Here is a 6277-nt window from a genome sequence, read left to right on the forward strand (position 1 = left end):
AAATCTGTCTTACACTGTAAACAGCCACTTCAAGCCTTAACTTTTGTGTGACGTAACATATTTACGGCTGTTAGATGTATTATTTTGCAGTATAGAAACAAACACCTATCTCTCACCAACACAAATGGGAAGAGTGTCACCTGAGACTAATGCTAAGAACATCCGAGTCCTACAGCAGGGACTCAGTTCATTGTAATCTACTCCCTGTTGTTTCAACAAACAAGTGTTCAAGATGCACTGATTGAAAAGTTTCTTTGTTATGTAATTATAAGTGTTTCATGAAACCAATACCAAGTTGTAATACAGTACTTAAGATAATCAGAACCCCAGGGTCCTGGACCGTGGTATTTTATGACAGTTTTCCCTGATAATTACTTACACACTCCTGTAATTAGCCCCTCCTCAGGTCTAGAAAAAAGCTCAATCAACCCACCTACCTCACCAACTTGGACTTTGATACATTTCTATATTGTTCTGCCATTAATGCCTATCTGGGATGAATAGGCATTTGTTTGGTCTCCCTGACAATACCTTCCATGAAACACAGTCACTCATATTTGGCCCCAAAATAAACAATTTTTTATCTCTTTCTGGGGAAAATGGTGTCTTAGTTAGGGTTTCTATTGCTGTGAAAGGACACCATGACCATGACAACTTTTTTTTTAAGTTTTATTTATTTTATGCATGAGTGCTCTATCTGCATGTGCACCTGCATGCCAGCAGAGGGCATCATATCCCAGAATAAATGGTTGCCAGCCACTAGGTGGTTTATCAGACAATTAAGAATACTGTTACCTCGACTCGGCCCATGTGACAGACCAATTATGCTGGTAGGTACAGGGTCATCACAGAACCTCCCCTTGAACACCCGTGACCCCAAAGGGAGACGAGACCTGCACCCAGATACCTTTTAAATATGATAAGAATCAAACACGGACAAGGCATGGCATGGAAGCTAGACAAGGAGAAAGCCATTATTTGTTTGGCAGCCTTGGAGATGAAGGTGGCGCTCTAGGCAAGGATGGCTGCACAGGTGTCCCAGGCTCCTCCACTGGGACCCAGGCTTAACTTCTCACATCAACTTTGCTGTGAAGCTAATTGAAAGGAAAAGGTGTGGCAATTGCGACCCCACAAATCCACATGCCTGGCTCCTCCGGCACACAAGCTTAACTTGGAGAGTTTGCTGAACGTCTCTGAGAGTTCCCTTGTTTGCACACTGGCAATAGGAATGGTTTTAACTAAGTCTTGGAGAAGAATAAGGATAATATTTGGAGGCAGTTATTGTATAACAGGAGCTGTTCCAAGTGTGTGCCTAAAATGCTGGGTTGAATATCAGATACTGGCTCACAGAAGCTTTTCTGTCTTTGTCTATCCCAAGACCCCATTTCCTTATTTATAACAGGGGTCTTGAATGACTTTGCGCCATGGCCCTTTCCTCATTGAGTTACCAGGACTCTCCCATTCTATGATTCCCAGCAAACAGATCTTCAGGACATTAAAACAAACAGGACACACAAAGCGAACACCCCACAGAAACGGAATAGCTTACATTTCCGGGAAAGCAGGGGGGGGCGGGGGTTGCGCAGCAGAGGGCTGGATTTTAATTATGAGTGGTAGAAGATGGGAAGCTTTACTATTATGCCTTTCAGGAAAAAGGCAGAGATCTATCTATTCGCTAGCTTTCCTCCAGGGCTTTTCTGAAGAACTGGGAATGGCACTCTTACAACCTCTGGGCAGGTGTTTCCTTCCTAGTGAAAAGCTCCCGGTCACCTGTCAGTCCCAGAAGTCACTGCTGCGGGGAGGGGGGAATAAAACTCAAGTGATTTGAATCCCTTTCACATGTACATGGCTTTGTTCTTCACAGAATGTATTTGAATAATAAAAAAAAAAAAGCTAAAAAAAAAAAAAAAAGAATACTGTTACCTCAAGATCCAGCTATACCACTCCTAGGCATATATCCAAAAGATGCTCAAGTACATAACAAGGACACCTGTTCAACCATGTTCATAGCAGCTTTGTTCATAATAGCCAGGATCTGGAAACAACCCAGATGTTCCTCAACTGAGGAATAGATATAGAAATTGTACATTTACATAATAGAACAGTACTCAACAATTCAAAACAAGGAAATCATGAAATTTGCAGGCAAATGGTGGGAACTAGAGATTATCCTGAGTGAGCTATCCTAGAAGCAGAAAGACAAACATGGTATATACTCATTTGTAAGTGGATATTAGACATAAAATATAGGATAAACATACTAAAAACTGTACACCTAAAGAAGCTAAGCAAGAAAGAGGAGCTTGGATAAGATGATCAATCCTCATTCAGAAAGGCAAATGGGACAGACATAGGAAGAGGGAGAAAACAGGGAATAGGATAGGAGCCTACCACAGAGGGATTCTGAAAGACTCTACCCAGCAGTGTATCAAAGCAGATGCTGAGACTCGTAGCTAAACTTTGGGCAGAGTGCAGGGAATCTTATGAAAGAAGGGGGACACAGAAAGACCTGGAGGGGACAGGAGTTCCACAAGGAGAGCAACAGAACCAAAAAATCTGGGACCAAAGTTCTTTTCTGAGACTGATACTCCAACCAAGGGCCATCCATGGAGATAACCTAGAACCCCTGCACAGATGTAGCCCATGGCAGTTCAGTGTCCAATTGGGTTCCCCAGTAATGGGAACAGGGACTGTCTCTAACATGAACTCAATGGCTGACTCTTTGATCACTCCCCCTGAGGGGGGAACAGCCTTACCAGGCTACAGAGGAAGACAATGCTGCCAGTCCTGATGAGACCCGATAGACTAGGATCAGAGGGAAGGGGAAGAGGACCTCCCTTATCAGTCGACTTGGGGAAGGACATGGGAGGAGATAAGGGAGGGAGGATGGGATTGGGAGGGGGCTACAGCTGGGATTCAAAGTGAATAAACTGTAATTAATAAAAAATAAATAAATTTAAAAAAGAAAAACAAAGATTTATTTATGTATATGAATACTCTATCTGCATGTGCACCTGCACACCAGAAGAGGGGATCAGATCCCAGTAAAAATGGTTTGACGCCACCAGCTGGTTGTGGGGCATTGAACTCAAGACCTCTTAGTGCTCTTAACCACTAAGCCATCTCTTCAACCCCCACAACAATTCTTAATAAAGAAAACACTGAATTGGGAATGGCTTAGTTTCTAAGGTTTAATCCATTAATATGGTGGAAGCTTGAAAATTGAGAGCTCTATATCTGAATCAGTAGGCGGCAGGAAAAGAAAGAACAACACTGGTCCTTGCTTAAGCATTTGAAACCCACCTCCGATGCCAAAGTCCTCCAACAAAGCCACACCTACCCCCACAAGGCCACATAAGCCACTCCTTATGTTCCTATGGAGGCCATTTTCATTCCAGCCACCACAAATGGTATCCTTTCTTCTTTATTTTGGCACTATCCTGACTCCCCTGTAATCAGGCCTGTACTGACAGAGGAACGCAAGGCCACATGAAATGATTTAACATGAGTACTGGAGTGTTAACAGTTCATTGTCAAGTATGGATCATTGTAACTGGTGTTCTTACTTGCCTACCTGTATTTATCCAAACAAGCCATCTCAAAATAATTTATCCAAAAGCAAAAGAGGTAATAGGGAAATGCTCGTAGCAACATGACTTTCATTTGTTCCTTTAATCTTTTTCTTTTTTTTTTTTGCTTTGTGTTTAATACGTCTTTTATGGAGGAAATAAAGAAAGATTGTCCTTGCCTCTTCATCCAATCACTCGTAGCATTATATAATTTAGAGTTTATTTTAAAAGATGTTTTCTTCTGTTACAATGATCATAGAATACACAATTACATTAGTTTAACAAGGGGACCTTTCCGGTCTGACTCCGTAAGTTACAATAGTACAATGTACAACTAGGTGAAACTACACCATACCAGGGCTTCATAACAGAGACAACACCCACAAGCATCGAGGATGACTGTAAAGTGTTTTAACTCTAGCAAGTGAGTTGGAAGAGGATCTAGGACAGTTGAAATGGAAGTTCTCCTTACTAATCAATCCATTAAAAGATCCTATGAGAAACCGCCACCGTCCTTCATCCAATGCCTTAACCTTCTTCTCCTTTGAACCCAGAGTTAAATTATTTGAAAAGTAGTTGATGTTAGAAAGTTCAGAGGGAGAAAGGGTCATGGATGAAATTTCTGGATTAGCTGAACAACCTATTTAATTATTGGTGTTCGGAAAACATCTGGAATAGATAGTAAGTAGCTTTTTAGATTTTTACCATTTTTTTTCTCCTCAAGGTTCATTGAATATTATGCTGATTTCCCAAGTTTAGTAATGATTCATAATTCCTCTCTTGGTAAACCTAAGGTGAAGATACAGGATGAATCTGACCACATACCATCTCCAGCAGCCAACTCCTTTCTCTTCCCTGCAGGTCCACAGAAGTAAACATCCACAGCCCTCAGCAGCTGAGCATGGGTGCTCCCGTGAACCTTCTCTCTTGCTCTGATTCTGCCTTCACAGAAAGATTACATCTCTCTGTACATCTATGATATCCAAATTCATGGGTGGCAATCACTGAAACTGGCTGAGTTTTGATATGAGTGAACATAAGTATATCTCTCTAGTTTTATTTGTTTTTGTTTTTTTGTTATTGTTGCTGTTTTGTGAGGGGTGCAAGGTCATTGTCACTTTATATCATCCTTCCAGGCATTTCCTGTCATAATGAACACTACCTCCAGATTGTAAGTAAAATGAAACTTTTCCTTCCTTAAGGGTCTTGTCAACATATTTTATGAGACCAACAAGGAAAGTTCCAAATAGAAAGTTATGATGCTTCAGGTATGGTGTTGCTGGTTCATAATCTCAACAATTAGAAAGTAAAAGCAGATATTTTAGGAGTACAAACTTTTCAGCCACACAGTTCGAGGTCCATCTGGGCTATATGAAAGTCTATCTTAAATATAAAAATGGTTACAGTTCAACAATACATCTGTTGAATTATTTAACATTTTCTTTAACAAGTTTTCTAGTCCAAAGCTACATAAAATGTGACTTAGCTCCTGGGTGATATATCTTCTATTTCTATGTAAATATGAACAGTACAGCAAAGTGAAAAGTCTTCTGCATAAATGCTGGATAAATAATTTTCTTGGAAAGTAGACATTTAGTTGATGGAGATGGGTGTTATTTGTAGAGGCTATATCTTTGTAAAATGAAAGCAAAAAGGACCAAATACCTAGTACCTGACTTGCAATTCATCTCTAAGGACATGTGAGCATATATTAACCATTTCTAGAGATTGGAACTTCTAACACTCTCCTCTCCAAATTCAATACATATTTACCACTGGGACAGTAGTATCCATTTTCCTATATCTAATGCTATAGAAATACTGGATTAGTGCCATCAAATATTATTAAAAATTGTGCTTAATCATTTCAGGAAAGAAAAAAAAACCATGAGTTTCTTATGGTGATAAAAAAATTTGTGTGAATTTCCATCTCAGCTAAGATGTAACTTCCTTGTGAATCAGTGCCCATTACATGACTATAGATGCTCCCTTCTGTTGAGTTTGTACTTTGGTCTCTGGCATGACCAGTACAGAACTAAATTCTTAAGAAGAGATAGGAAGTCCCAAATGGTGCCAATCTAGCTTTATTCGTTTATCAAGAATCATCTCTATGTCCCAAGTTAAAGGAATTGAGGGCAGTTCAAAGCAGATAGCTTTGACCTTTAAAATGATGTCACGAAGGATTAATTTCAGGATGAAAGAAGGCAAAAGAAATATAAAACCTAATGCAGAGAGAAATTCTACAATGCATGATGGACCAGGAGTCAGCACACTCACCAATGGTACTCCAAGGCGGTGGTGGGGCAGGTGTGTCCTGCTGCAACTCACAAACATTACATTTCTTACATAGATTGATGGATTAACATTGTGGACATAATGGAAAGACTTAAGAGGGATTATGGGAGTTCTTTGCATGTAAATGCTAGAGAGCCGAGCTTTTAGCTTTGTTCTATGATTTTAAATCATTTCTGTGTCCCCTGACCCATGCACTACACTATATAGATTCCAATGTTCACATTAAGCCTTTTTTTTTTTCCAGCTGTGGTATACGGGTTATTTTATTTTACTACAGGACAGGACTGTTTATTATAATGGTGTTCATAACCAAAGCTTCCTTCATCCCAGCCAAGGAAGGGCTTTACCCCTAAGATGATTCGAAAACCTTTTTGTACTTCTCTCTCTCTCTCTCTCTCTCTCTCTCTCTCTCT

The sequence above is a fragment of the Psammomys obesus genome, unplaced genomic scaffold, assembly GCF_907164565.1.
Source record: "Psammomys obesus unplaced genomic scaffold, mPsaObe1.curated_primary_1811, whole genome shotgun sequence".
Taxonomy (NCBI): Eukaryota; Metazoa; Chordata; class Mammalia; order Rodentia; family Muridae; genus Psammomys; species Psammomys obesus.